This window comes from Hyperolius riggenbachi, chromosome 1 (assembly GCF_040937935.1).
Source record: "Hyperolius riggenbachi isolate aHypRig1 chromosome 1, aHypRig1.pri, whole genome shotgun sequence".
Taxonomy (NCBI): Eukaryota; Metazoa; Chordata; class Amphibia; order Anura; family Hyperoliidae; genus Hyperolius; species Hyperolius riggenbachi.
In genome coordinates this window covers 395,884,501-395,900,485 of record NC_090646.1, presented here as the reverse complement: position 1 = coordinate 395,900,485, position 15,985 = coordinate 395,884,501, and the positions used below count along the sequence as shown (strand labels likewise).

The window sequence follows — 15,985 nt, the reverse complement described above, 5'->3', positions numbered from 1 at the left end:
GTGGGGTAATATTGGTGTGTGCAGACAGTGCGCAGCAATATTACTGTTACTACCGACAACTTTGTACGGCAAGTTATGCTATTAGCACACCCCACGGTACTCGAGTAGTGCGAGCATTGCTATGGTAACGTGCGCTACAAATGAATGTTAATTCATTTGTAGCGCACATTACCATAGCAATGCTTGCACTACTAGTACCGTGGGTTGTGCTAATAGCATAATTCGTGGTACAATGCTGCCGATAGTAACAGTAATATTGCCATGCACTGTCTGCAATATTACCGTACTGTAGAGCATCCACCCCAAAGTTACAGCTAGAGGAAGGTGGGGGACCGATATCAGATTGTTTTTATTACTGTATTTGAATTTATCAATGCGTGAAATGCATCATGGGACACAAAAGCAGTTTTACTGGGGTGATTTTTCTGCCATCTGGATGGTTACAGTATAGGGATGGAAAAATGTATTTATATTTCTGCTTGAAAAACCATTTTAAAAGCAGAAAACACGGAGTTAAACATTAATTGCGATAACTGACATCACTCAGGGAACACTTTTATTTAATGCATCGAGTAGTTCTTCCTTATTAAACCAGCAAGGTTCACTGCACTCAGTAAACATCTTACCCTAAGAGGGTACATGGCAGTTATAAACAACCAAGAAGCAATGAAAAAAAAATGCTGAACATTGCTGAACCTGGTTGCATGGGAATATAAAAAGCGTCGAGTTCATGTAAACTGAACAACCTTGCCTTGCACTGGAGCAATGTTTCTTCATCCTGTCAATCCATTGATTGATGGTACTTATTACCTAGAGTTGCTCTTTAGTAAAGTTAAGCAACATATAACAGAGATCTCCAATGCAGCATCAGGTATGGTACATGCTGTGCATCATGTCACTGAACACCTTCATTAAATCAAATCACATACATACATGCTATTTTTTTTTCATTTTATTTCATAATGCCAGATGTGTGTATGTTATACATCAGTAAATATGCAATTTAATGATTCAATCTTTTGTTATCATGTAAATGTTAAAGCTCTATGGTGTTTTATGGACCATAACGAAAAAAACATATATATTGTAACAATCTAATACCAGTTGGCTCACACCCCCATTCGCTTCCTACATAATGATAGTTATTGTTATCACTGCTTTCATGAGTAATATTATTATATAGTCTCGAGTAGGACAGTAGCTGTGCCTAGTGCTGCAGATAATATTATAATCAGAGGCACTGGAGAAAGGAAGAGTCAACATCATGTATAATGCATGTTACTCAGACATAATTGTGTTTCAACATGAGATTGGACCACTCTGCACCAAAGTACAAAGGCGAGAGCAATATTCTGCATGCAGATGAAGCTCTGATCATTTAGAAAATAAAGACTAGTATGTAACAAGGCTGTGTGTGTCTGTAATAGATTTACGCTAAAAAGGAAACATATGTAGTGCTATAGATGTTATTGCTTTATAGCATTGTGACTATTGTAAAGAGACTCAAAATGAACATCATGTAGCTAGCTAGAGGGTGGCACGAGAGGACATACGTCCCCAGGCGCATCAGTTTAGGGGGCTCAGCAGTGGCCGCCGGTGTTTTTGCCACCAGCTGAGCCGTGTTGCTATAACGTCTTCCCAACACATGCGACCAACGCCCCACTGCTCTCTATGCGCTATGTACCACTGCTTTGTCTTTATGCTCTTTCTTCTCAAGCAACTTAGTTTTCTCTTTAAATTACTCATTTTATACTCACTATTTCAATCTACAGTACCAACCAGCCTGAACAAAGTGTGTGTAAGCATTTTCTGATGGGGCAGGATATTCATTGTTATAACTATGTTGTACTAATGTTGACATTTTAATTGAGCAGTTTCTGATATGGATTGAACATAGGAAAATATGGTGCTTTAATTACAGGACATGCAATTTAACTTTCATTATGCATAGCCTTTAAACAACCACACTAATACCCCTCCTCCAGGCACTGTCCATCACACATACCAGCTCTTTATTGTAAAAAATACAATTTTATTCCAGGTAAAAAATTAGTGAGTCTCTAACCCTTCCTCTCAACAAGCAAAACATAAAAAGAATCCAAATCCTGTATATATATATATATATATATATATATATATATATATATATATATATATATATATATATATATATATATATATATATACAGTATATATAAACAGCCATTTGATATGGCTGTATATATAAACAGCCTCAAACAAAATAGTGTAGACAATCAATGTACTTTTCTCATTAAATCACAATTCTATAAATCTTAAATCATAATTAAGTAACTTGCCCACGTTTAAGGGACATGCTGCCCTATTGTTGTTGCAGCAACGTGTCCCCCATGTTAGGGACATGCTAACATTACATAATACAACAACATAACCTCTGCAACAATTAGAAAGCATGTTCCCCAAAATATAATTAGGACATATGTGTCCCCCAAAGCTGCTTGTGAACCCAGCAATGCAGTTAGGCTGCTTGTTTTCCTGAAATAACTATGACACCGTGATGTGAGTTCCCAAGTAGCAGTTATACCACGAGTCTCCAATAACATAATTAAGTTGCATGTGTCCCCCAGTAACATAGATATATTTCCCATAACAGAAATTGTATGCTGCATGTGTCCCCTAGTATCATTAAATTAGGCAGCATTGGTCCTCAATCATTCAATTTTGTCTCATGTGTATCCAGATAGCATAGGCTGCATATGTCTCCTAATAACTTCATTATGTCACATGTGACCCCAAATGACACAAGCTATATGGATCCCCAGCAATATAATTATTTAAGTGTGGCCCAATAACATGAGCAGGCTGCATGTGTCTTACATTAACATACATAGATGCCAAGTGACTCTAATAACATAACAGACAGCATGTGTCCCCAATAACATAGACAGTATGTTTTCCAAATTGCATAAATAGGTACCAGGCTGCAATAAGGAATGAAGATGAGAGTTGGCACTGCATACAACTGGTTTTATTCAGTGATGCATCAGCATAAAATACAGCAGTACGAGCCTGTGTGGCAGTCAAAGAATGAGTGCACATACCGGTACTGGTGGGCAGTCAGTGGGGCGGTAGGTGAAAGGCACAAGTAGCCTGCACCCACTGCCCACCAGAACCGGTATGTGCACTCATTCTTTGATTGCCACACAGGCTCGTACTGCTGTATTTTATGCTGATGCATCACATTTTCACTGAAAAATACAGTTGTATGCAGTGCCAATCCTCATCTTTATGCTTCATTGCTGACATTTAACCCTTTTTGTCAGAGCATGCTAAGTATGTTTTCAAAGTGAGCCTGCTAATCCTGGAAGGCACAGTTGCAGCTCTCCGTGTTACGCTGCAGTGCCAACACTTTGCTCTACCTACTTCTGCATACAGAGGTAAAAAGTGTCCCCTAAGAACATAACTGGTAGCATGTATTTTACACGAACGTGGGCAGCATGGTTCAACCAGACAACCACCAATAATATAAATAAGGGGTAAGTATCTGCTACAGGGCCGGCTCTAGACAGGCACATATGAGGGGGCAGACAGAAATTTGCAGGGGGCACGAAGAAACCCTGCGCCGCGCGTAGCGCGGCGCGCCGAAAAATGGGCGTGGTCATGCAACAGACCGTGGGCGTGGTCATGGGTGGGGCCAAATATACATGTCATGACCTTACAGTGGTGTTAAAGGTCTGCCGGGGAAGTTTGAGCTCTGCTGTAGTGTATCCCCCAAAAATTTACAGCACAGACCAAAAGTTTGGACAAACCTTCAATGACTGTCATTAAATATTTTTCGTCAAATGCTAATATACTGGTATTGCGTGGTGTTTTTTACCACAAATACAGTTCTGCGCACTGCAGATTATCAAAAAAATGTTCTCAAGTGTAACACAGAAATATTTTTCGTCAAATGCTAATATACTGATATTGCGTGGTGTTTTTTTTACCACAAATACAGTTCTGCGCACTGCAGATTATCAAAAAAATGTTCTCAGGTGTAAACACAGAAATATTTTTCGTCAAATGCTAATATACTGGTATTGCGTGGTGTTTTTTACCACAAATACAGTTCTGCGCACTGCAGATTATCAAAAAAATGTTCTCAGGTGTAAACACAGAAATATTTTTCGTCAAATGCTAATATACTGATATTGCGTGGTGTTTTTTACCACAAATACAGTTCTGCGCACTGCAGGTTATCAAAAAAATGTTCTCAGGTGTAAACACAGAAATATTTTTCGTCAAATGCTAATATACTGATATTGCGTGGTGTTTTTTACCACAAATACAGTTCTGCGCACTGCAGATTATCAAAAAAATGTTCTCAGGTGTAACACAGAAATATTTTTCGTCAAATGCTAATATACTGATATTGCGTGGTGTTTTTTTTACCACAAATACAGTTCTGCGCACTGCAGATTATCAAAAAAATGTTCTCAGGTGTAAACACAGAAATATTTTTCGTCAAATGCTAATATACTGATATTGCGTGGTGTTTTTTACCACAAATACAGTTCTGCGCACTGCAGATTATCAAAAAAATGTTCTCAGGTGTAACACAGAAATATTTTTCGTCAAATGCTAATATACTGATATTGCGTGGTGTTTTTTTTACCACAAATACAGTTCTGCGCACTGCAGATTATCAAAAAAATGTTCTCAGGTGTAAACACAGAAATATTTTTCGTCAAATGCTAATATACTGATATTGCGTGGTGTTTTTTACCACAAATACAGTTCTGCGCACTGCAGATTATCAAAAAAATGTTCTCAGGTGTAAACACAGAAATATTTTTCGTCAAATGCTAATATACTGATATTGCGTGGTGTTTTTTACCACAAATACAGTTCTGCGCACTGCAGGTTATCAAAAAAATGTTCTCAGGTGTAAACACAGAAATATTTTTCGTCAAATGCTAATATACTGATATTGCGTGTTTTTTTAACCACAAATACAGTTCTGCCACGCACTGCAGATTATTGAAAAAAATGTTCTCAGGTGTAACACAGTCAGAAATAATTTTCTTCAAATGCTAATATGCTGCGTGTTTTTTATTTTTAGCACAATTACAGTGCTGTGCAGAGGGCCTGAGGTGGCAGCAGATGGCAAAGAACGCACACAAAATAAATGAGGCACTCTGAACTATTGATTTGCCAGAAAGGCTGCAGTGCACTCTGGCAGTGACACTGATTGACCTTAAATGAGGCAATTATCGGATTTGCCAGCCAGGCTGACTATTGGACTGGTCACTGGCAACTGAACTGGCACAGCACACCAGACCTGCAGCACTCTGATCGATTTTGCCAAATGCCAATGCAATTGGCACAGCACACTGCGCAGCCACACTGCCACAGCCAGTGTCTGGAGAGGCGGGTGGCAGTCAGATGGCGGCGGGTAGCAGAAGGCGGGCGGACAAATATGCTGGCTGAAAAAGTTTGCCGAGTGCTGCTCTCCGAGAGGAGTCTCAGCTAGCTCTGACGCAGGCACAGTGGCGGGAGCGGGACCTTAAGAGGCCGCCCTGCATAGAGGAGGAGTCGACTCTCTCAGAGGAGGAGAATTCCTCTTTCTCTGAGAGAGTCGACTCCTCCTCTATGCGGGGCGGCTCTTAATGTCGCCACACTGCCTGCGTCACAGCCGAGACTCGTCTCGGAGAGCCGTCGGAGGAAGAAGCGGTCATGTGACTGATCACATGACCGCTCTGCGCTCCACGCAGGACCAGGAAGCAGCCGCAGCGGCAGAGCGAGAGCCGCTCTGATTTGAGGGGGCAACGAGTCTGTTTGAGGGGGCTCTGCCCCCTCTCGCCCCCCCCTAAAGCCGGCCCTGATCTGCTAATAACATGAGCAGGCAGCATATGTCCATTATAGAGTTCCTGACAAGCATTGGTGCTCATTAGGAATGGGTATATACAAAAAAGACACCACACTTACCAAATAGTTCATTCATCACCTGCATCCTCCAGCTCCAGCCTCCTCACCAGCTCCTTTCCTCTCATGGTGGTACCCATTTGCAAAGCATTCATAGTTTATTGTTATTGTAGTGGCTGGATAGTGTAATGGTTAAGGGCTCTGCCTCTGACACAGGTGACCTGGGTTTGAATCTCGGCTCTGCCTGTTCAGTAAGCCAGGACTTATTCAGTAGGGGACCTTGGGCAAGTCTCCCTAACACTGCTACTGCCTATAGAACGTGTCCTAGTGGCTGCAGCTCTAGCGCTTTGAGTCCACCAGGAGAAAAGCGCGATATAAATGTTCTATGTTATTGTAAGATGAAAGGAGAATTTTCCTTTAAATTAACACTTAATTTCTGGGTATAACATTTGTAGATGAAATACCTTTTTTGTAGGTTTTGGAGTCTCACTGTGCTGTTGCCTAATGATGCATCTGTGCAGCACTGGGGTCCCTAAACTGTGCGCCCTAGCGATCGCATCTAAATGCTACAGATACACAAGCTGGCGATAATGGTCCACTACATGCACAACTTGCATTAACATATAGCACATAGGGTATCATTTTAATTGGAAACAGCCAAAGAATCGATTTTAAGGTGTTATTCAACTGTAGCTCTTAACATGTGCAAATTAGGAAGAGTGGAAAATGGAAAAAAAGGGCATGTTTTGCATTTGCACCTATCTTTTTCCCCGTAGTATAACTATAAAATAAACAATTATTGGACAAAATATTACTCAAAACGCCTATGTAATCCGAAAAAAAAGAGATACCCCCCTCAACCAGGAACCTGAAGTGGTAAATATGGCTATAAGTCGTGTAATGGACATTTTTCTGCAGAATGATCAGTATTGCCACTTTAAAATTGTACTTAAAGCGACCCATAATTGTTCATAATGACACATTGAACCTTATTGTGATAAGCAACACCCGATAACATATATGCCTAGATATATCACATGAACCTATGAGATTGATGGAATAATTAAGTAAGAAAGGTTGATGCTGTATTTCACATCATCCCTGACACTATCTTGAAGACCACATATGTGTACTCTGTTTTTACACTCCATCAACCAGGAAGTATGAAGCTACAAACAGGTTAGCTTGCGGCAGCATCTAATATCATACTTCTCCCATTATTCAACCCAGTACAGTGAAGGAGAATGACCTGCAAATTACCCATAGTCTGACCTATTAGGAACTCAGGCTTTATATTGGAACATGAGAAATGACTTTCCTCATTCTTGCCCAGTGAAAGCAGACACACAGAGAGCCTGATCACAATGAACAAATGCAACAATCTGGACTTATTGCAATTATTTTATTAGCAGCTAAAAATAACATCAGTTGTGAAAATGCAGAGGCAATTCAACTTGTCCATTTGTCTAGAGAGAGTAATTCAGATGCACCAACTCTCTTGTAACGGTGGTCAAATTGAAATGTTTGCATATACCGTTATACACATGCCTCATGTGCCCTTGTGCAATGGAGTAGAGAGAAGAAGCATAGTAGACATTACAGTAATCTGCCTTTTAAAACTTTAACGGTTATTATTTGCCTCAGAAAATAAGTGCAGGTAGTCCCCGGGCTACTGTACATTCCTGAACAATATTTTATGTTTTGCTTTGAGTCATTTTGTGCTCTTTAACCAGTTCACCCCCAAGGGTTTTTACCCTAACGGACCAGAGCAATTTTCACCTGTCAGTGCTCCTCTCATTTATTCCCTAATAACTTTATTACTTCTTATCACAAGAAAATGATTCTATACCTCGTTTTTTTCGCCACCAATTAGGCTTTCTGTGGATAGTACATTCTGCTAAGAATGTTTTTATTCTAAATGCGTTTTAATGGGAAAAATAAGAAAATAATGGAAAAAAATCATTATTTCTCAGTTTTCGGCCATTATAGTTTTAAAAATAAACGTTCTCCTGTGCAGAAAACTGACACATTCTATATGCCCATTGTCCCAATCATTAACCACCTGGGCGGTATGGACGAGCTCAGCTCGTCCATCACCGCCGGAGGCTGCCGCTCAGGCCCTGCTGGGCCGATTTGCGCCAAATAAAGAGCAGCACACGCAGCCGGCACTTTGCCAGCCGCGTGTGCTGCCCGATCGCCGCCGCTCTGCGGCGATTCGCCGCGAGCAGCGGCGAAAGAGGGTCCCCCCAGCCGCCTGAGCCCTGCGCAGCCGGAACAAAAAGTTCCGGCCAGCGCTAAGGGCTGGATCGGAGGCGTCTGACGTCAGGACGTCGGCTGACGTCCATGACGTCACTCCGCTCGTCGCTATGGCGACGGTGTAAGCAAAACAAGGAAGGCCGCTCATTGCGGCCTTCCTTGTTTATTCTGGGCGCCGGAGGCGATCGGAAGAACGCCTCCGGAGCGCCCTCTAGTGGGCTTTCATGCAGCCAACTTTCAGTTGGCTGCATGAAATAGTTTTTTTTTAATTTAAAAAAAACCCTCCCGCAGCCTCCCTGGCGATCTTATCAGAACGCCAGGGTGGTTAAACCATTTAAATTATGCCTCTATCACAATGTATGGCGACAGTATATTATTTTGAAATATGTTATTTTTCTGTTTTTTTTTTCCAGTCCATACATACAAGCCCATATGTAGTAAAGTAAAAGTAATTTTCCTGCACAAAATATAGATTAGAAAAGCTGAGTCCCTAAGGCAACTATTTATGTATTTTTTTACAACAGATTTTTTTTTTACCATTTTTTTTTTGGGGGGGGGGGGGGCTTTGGTAATGTAAGTTATTAATTTTATTAGTATTGTGTATCAATGTATGTGCATGTGTGTATTTTTACTTTTTGGCCACAAGATGGTGCTAGTGAACACTCCCCCATTATAGGAAGTGTTCCCTTTTTTTTCTACATTTAACTACACTGTATCCTGTTTTATGAATGGACATGGCCCCTGATCGCGGTCACGTCCATTCATTCCAAGCATTGCTCGGTCCTCTTCCCCAATCGCTGAACACGGAATTCCGATGTAAACGGTGGTGGAAGTGTCGCACACACGTGCGGAGCGGGGACGGGAACCAGTGTTGCCAATCGTTAGTAAATTTACTGACAGTCAGTAAAAAAGTCAACAAATCAGTAAAGTCTGTAAAGTCCATGAAAAAAAATTGTGGCGTCAGTAAAAAAAACAAACCTCTCTCTTTCCCAAAAGATCACAACACTTAATGCTTATCAGTTCATGTATCACTCTGGAATGTACACTGCTCTAGCTAAAGGGGGCCATACATCTGTAGACTTGGCGGCCCATCAACCATCAGATAAGACAATTATTTTTGATATTATAAAAATCGGTGCCACCAACAGCATGTCTAGTTGACAATCAAACCAATTTCGGGCCTAAATTGATTGCATGTATCGATCGCATGTATCATTTAGACATGCTGTAAAATCTCAGGCTGGCATGCTCGATCAAGCGTGCAGTGGTAAGGGCTGCGATAATCGAGAACAAATGTGACGGAAACCCCCAGTTGCATCCCCCAAATGTAAATGTATCAAAGTCTCCTCCCCCCCCCCCCCAGATACCGTGCATTAATACTTCACCTGTCCGGTGTCTGCCACTGCACTCTTCTTCCTCATTCGAGCCCCATGTGGTTGCCGGTATATTGTGATATCTTTCATTTAATTTCAATAATATTAGATATCAGTAAAAAAAGTGTTCTGTCAGTAAGTTTTTTGTGCTTTGTCAGTACAAATGTATTTCCGAGGTTGGCAACACTGGCAGGAACGCGCAACATATTAAAACGTCATGTTGCCGTTAACAGGCTCAAACATGACGTTTTAATACGATACATTGTCGTTAAGTGGTTAACTCTTTGTGTATATTTTGCTTCCCAAAGCATCTGGAATCACTTAGCCATAATCAGTAGAAGGATCACAAGTCATGCTGCCATAGTTCATAGGGGCCTTCTTTGTTTAATAGATGTATGTTAGATTTGATGCTTTTATTGAATTTAACATCTAATCTCTTAAAAATAGTGGTTAATGTATTAAGACACTCGCACTGCATATGGGAGATAGTTTCAAAGAACACTAGATACATAAAAAGAGAAAATGTATTGTATTGTTGCTTTCAGTGTATTTAGAGATATTCGAAAGGTGCTGCGTGAGCAGTTCCAGTGTGCTCAGCATAGCAGATTTTGCTGCAATTTTTCACTCCTTCAAAAGAAAACAAAAGTGAATGTAAAGCATTGTTGTAAAAGTAGGTGGTGTGAAAATGTTCCATTTCTTTCAGAAATGTGTGGCTTTGTAGTAAAATTCACACAGTGAGCATTATTTCAATATATATATATATATATATATATATATATATATATATATATATATATATATATATACGCAAATATGTAAAATTGACATTTACATTCTTGAGATAGTATAATATAGGGGTTCCCAAAGTTTTTCGGTCAAGGGGTCAACATACTTCAGACTGCTAGGGGGCCGGAGTATACATAAAATGTAGAAAAACATAACATTAAGCCTAGGTATTGTAGACAGCACCTATTACCATGGGCAGCCCTCATGTCTCCCATTTAACGAGAGTACATATTATGCCCCCAACACAGGATGTGCATATAGTATCCGACCAACACAGCATGTGCATGTAGTATGCCGCCAACTCAGCAAGTGCAGTTATTATGCCACCAATATGACATGTGCAGATAGTATGACCCCCAACACAGCAAGGTCAGATAGTAACCCCTCAACACAGTATGAGCAGATAGTATGCCCCCCAACACAGCATGTGCAGATAGTATGCCCTCCAGCACAGTATTTGCAGGTAGTATGCCCTCCAACACAGCATGTGAAGGTAGTATGCCTATAACAAAGCATGTGCAGCTATTATGCCACATTGGGACCCTAACATAGCAATTTATATGTGAGCCATAATCTCACCCAATGGCCTACAAAAGCCTGCAGCACAATTTCACCCATACACACACGATCACTGTAGCAACAAATACAGCACAACACTCCATTTCTCCTTCGCAAAGGAACCATAACATTCCTTAAGTCTCTGTCAAGTCTTCATTGCAGTTCGCACACATTATAACATGTGTTATGCAATGGACCACTGTGAATCCATCCAAACACATTAATCAATGTTATTAATTTTATCTATCAGTGCTTTTACTGTTGTGGCTGATCGTTATATAAGAGTTACTGCAGAGAATAAAAATAGTGAAATATGGTTGCACCTCATTTTCCGTGCTTCTTAAACAGCAGGATTTCTATTTAATGTAATTGTTTCTTCTGAAAGCTTTATTCAGAGCATGCCACACTGGCCAATGTGTCACAAAAAAAGAATCACAGGGATAGTTTAATTAACTCCAGACAGTTGATTTCCTCTGTAACGCATACCTGCTAGAATATATCATTTGTTTCTCTGCCATGCTAAACACATCTCAACATCTCAAATCAAAACTTTTAATTATTCAGTTCAAATCCGGATGAAAGAATGAAAACAAGTGAATAGTAAATACGGTGTGAGTACAGTATATGTATAAATCAGTAACTGACAGCGATGGCCATATCAAATGAACATCAAGGCTGGGTCTGCAGATCCATATATAAGTTGGTAGCCTAACTGCATATATGCAAAAAGGGCACCGGGAAATTTGTGCCCCTCCAGGCTGCCATGAACTGAGGGGAAATATGCTATTTGGCGCCCTTTTTGCTCGATTCAAGCCTAACCATCTTTGTGACAAGGGTTCCGTTATTCCCACCAGAGACTGATCATCCACTAGACAAACCCAGGCTGCCAGGCAGTTGCAGAGGGCCTGGAGAGAGTCTAGGGACCTGGTGGATGCTAGCCCTATTAAATCTTTAAAAAAAAAAAGCCAGGTGAGCATCAGTGGTGGGCTAAACTAATATCTTGCCTAGGACCCTATTTCATCGTAATACTTGAGATGCAGATTGTTCAAACTTCATGCATATTCTGCAAATTTTGCTTGCAAATTTATGCAGCTTAACAATGAACCAATCGTATGCCATCTTGCCATGTTTCAAAAAGTCCTTTTTAACATTTACATACAAATTTGGAAGAATTCTGTACTTTGAACACCCTTAGTGAAGAGTTAATATGATAGAAGCTCCTGTGCCAGCAACACTGTATATATGGTCTTAAGCTACCTACAAAAGCTACTCAGATGAGGCAGCCAACCAAGACCATTTTGGGTGAGAATTGTGTGTGCAGTGGCCCCTGACATTGCCTGACAAGCGTGATCCTTAGTATCCCTCAACTCCCAAGCAGCCCCTGATAGCATTAGACTCAGAACTTTACCCACCCTCAGAAAGTTGCTTCATCATGTACTGCTCATCGTCCCGCTGCCTCTCTCCATAGCAACAGACATGTCACTAGCTTTTCTTCTTGTTTGTCTAGAACTTGGCCATGATCAACCCCCGGGCCCTACTGAGTGAAAGGGGTTGCAAGTGTGTACTCAGCTCTAAGCTCAGTTTCTGCTGCCAGAAAGAAATTGGTGCTTGAGCCCTCAGTGGTCAGCTCAGGACCAAGTCCTAAACAAATACATGTCTAGCCTGTTCCTATGGAGGGGGGTTGTGGGACACTACAGAGTTGCTTCCTGTGGGCGGACAAGCAGTGAAAACAGTGGAATCAGGGCTGTTTGGGCATCAGGGGTTGCTAAAGATCCACTTGGTTGAGTTTAATCTAGTGTGTGTACATTACTTAAGAGGTGTCTAAATTTAATCTGAGGACTTTCTTGGCTGTAAGAAAATCAAACTGGCTCTCTGTAAATGCTGAAAGCTTCAAAGCACTCTGGTAAAATACTGTTCACTCTATTATATTGGCTGGCATCTCCACTTTTGATCCACTATGACATAAGTCTGTTTTGGTCTTTGGTGTGTATGTGCATTTGCACGTGTGTGTTTAATTATATCAACAATGGCAATCATACATCAATGCAATAATACATCAATACAGCAGTGACAGCACCAGAAAGGAAAACAGTTAAACACCACACATATGCTCCTGTCATCTGTCCTCTTTACAAAGGTTCTCATCATCCCTGGAAGCAACATAGTCAGCCACTTTATCTCCTCCTCCCGGTAATATGTGTGAAGTGAAGCACTGCCATGTCATTTATATTTATTAAGCCTAGGCAAGAGAAGTCAGGTGGCGGGTGACATGAATAAAGCAATGAATCATCCCTATCATTCTGTAACTTTATGGCAAGGTCTGACACAGTGAAAAGAAACATTTGATAAATTCACATTTTTTTTCCCCCAAATAACCTCTCCTTGCTAATTTCTTTCCATAACTATATAATATTTCTCAGCACTTTCCAAACCACAAAAAAACACTCATACAATGTATTTCTTATAAAGTTAAGTTAGATATTACTTTTAGATATTTCTAGTTTGTTGGATTCTTAACCACTTACAGTATGCCACAAGGATGAAAAGCGGCCGCTCATGCTGCCAAGAAGTAGGACTTATGTCGTAGAAAAAAGGGGCCACGAACATCATTAACGCGCATTTCTGCGGCAAAACCGATTGCTGCAAGGGCCCATGTAACCCCTGAACCCGATTAGCTCTGCGGTGACCTGCAATGATAACCTTTACAGCTTGGTAATGTGGATCGTTGCAAGATGTGCACAGGAAGTACATTACACAGTAAATCACACACTTGACCCCCCCCCCCCGTACTGCAGCTGTGATTGTTCAAAGGGATTATGTGATCCCTTGAGCCCTGTGGTTGGTCAAAAAACACACAATTGGTTCACATGATGGCCAGGGGCCCCGGGCCCCTCTCACTGGCCGGGGCCCCAAGGCCAACACGCGATACCTGGAGGGGAGTGCAGGTGGGCCTGGACCTGTGGTTGGTCCAAGGGATCATGTGATCACCCACCCACCCATCAACTATTCCTAATCCTAACCACCCACCACCTACTCCTAACAATAACCACCCCCCAAAATGCTGTAAAAACGCAGCAAAATGCACACACAAAAAACCTTTCACATTATGTTATGTGTGCACCCAGCCTAAGGCAAGTGCAGTGGTGTTTTACATATACAGAATTTTATCTGTGCATTTTTTTATCTGTCTGGAGTTTAGCTTTTTATTTCACTGGAAAAAAATCTCCATACAGTTATTAACTATGATACCGTATTCCACAATTACAGATGTCCTGCTTATTGGCAGGAATCTGTCCTATCACTTCAGCATATTTTATCTCATCGAGGGCATTCTTCTGGATTTGCAAAGACACAACAACCTTTTGTTTAATAGACTGATCTGCAAGTCAGTGGAATACTCTTCTGCTGATATTCACTCATCCCTGCAAGTTATGCAAATCAGCCCACGAATATATTAAAGTAGAACTTAAACCAAATAACAAAATAATCCCGGCCTATACAAAAGTCATAGTAGTAACAATTTTTATATCTTAACTTTTTAAATGACTGTTTTGTTGCTATTGCAAAAGACATGAATGTGCTTTGAAACGTGTCTAGTGTAGTGCTGATGTGCTGCTGAATAACATTTCTATTGTGCTGTTTGTTAGCCTGTGACTTACTGTCTCGTTGTGTATTTGTGTTTAAAAGGTGTCATCCTGCTGAAGTACAAAGAGTGAAATGAAAATTCAAAAGTTTCCCAACACTTTTATGGTTAATATTTGCAAAAAAAGTGTCATTTTAAAGGTAAGACTTTTAATAATTTAATAATTATTATTTTAGTTCTGTTTTAAAGGACTTATAAGGTGAACATTTAAATCTATTTTTACTTACCTGGGGCTTCTTTCAGCCTCAGCTTCTGCACATGCGCAGGCTTTGCGAGTTCCCACACGTGAACGTGTCTATGTCATCAGGCATGTAATGCGCCTGCGCAGACTACTGAGTCCTTTAAGCACAACAATCTTAAGGCTAGGTTTACAGTGGGAGTTGCACTGTGTTCCTTTTCACAGCAGAAATGCAACACAATGGAAAATCACTGCACGTATCTGCTCATTGTATCGCATATAGTGAAGCATACAGACAAATAAAAAGTATGCTTCACTGACAGTGTTAACACAAGTGTTTTGCACTGCATACTTCACTGCAGTGCATTTGAATGTCGCATGTCTTATAATGCACCTTACCGCTTGCACTGTAAACGTCACATAGGTGGTGCATTGCAGTGGGGCAAGTCACGTTAAAATGTGGCCATTATGATGCACTGCTGTGAACGAAGTCTAAGGCAAAGGTTCCACAGATGGCTAATGGCAAGGAGTTCACCATTTTGGGGTGCCTCAGTGTATGTTGTAGGTGGCAGTGCAGTGACACCTGAGCACTGTAATAATCAATGGCATTTGCCCACTCATGTGAAAGCTAAACCATATGGCAATAGTGTAGTTCAACCACCCATGTGACCTTAACCTAAAGAAGGGAACTTCAAGACCAAACACAGGCTTTTTTTAAAATTACTTGTTTTTTAATGGTTATAGGAGATGTATGTTTCATGCATTTTTAATGTAATAGTACTTTTATTCATTGGATGTCTCCACACACTTTATTCTGTATACTTAGAAGGCTGAATCACAGTGTTCTGAATTAACAGGAAGTCAGTTTGTATGTGTTTACTTTCACTTCAATGAATGATCACTGCTACCGGTGGAAGCAGTGATCATTTATTTATCAGGCACTTTGATTGCCTTTGGGAACACATGTTCCCATTCACCATCCATTGCTCTACCGAGAGGCGACGCGGTGCGTGCACAATCGTTTGCGGCACTTGTAAATGTGACAATGTGTATGTATATGCCCCTGGTTACCAAATGAAGTATTTAGGGAAATAAACATATAATGCAGCACTGCAGGAGTGGTTAAAGACAAATTCAATTTTTGTTGAAAAAAAACTTGCTTGTATTACACTAGAGATGGTGGTTTACATGTGTAAATACTTTTGTGAAAGCATGTTAATGTCAGAATTTGCATTTTTGCAGCTGCTGGTGAATGCAATGTTTTGGCTCCATTTAGCAATGGTGATCCTTTTTTTCATGATGTCT

The 15,985-nt window shown here is 40.7% G+C and overlaps 1 protein-coding gene across 9 annotated transcripts in view; it reads left to right on the top strand.

Moving 5' to 3' along the window:
* LINGO2 (leucine rich repeat and Ig domain containing 2) overlaps positions 1–15,985 on the top strand; it is a 2,118,418-nt gene that overhangs the window by 927,204 nt on the left and 1,175,229 nt on the right. For all 9 annotated transcript variants that reach the window (XR_011020638.1, XM_068234694.1, XM_068234712.1 and 6 more), the window contains one exon: positions 14,547–14,642. The gene's annotated coding sequence lies outside the window, so the exon portion shown is untranslated. The remainder of the gene's footprint in view (positions 1–14,546; positions 14,643–15,985) is intronic.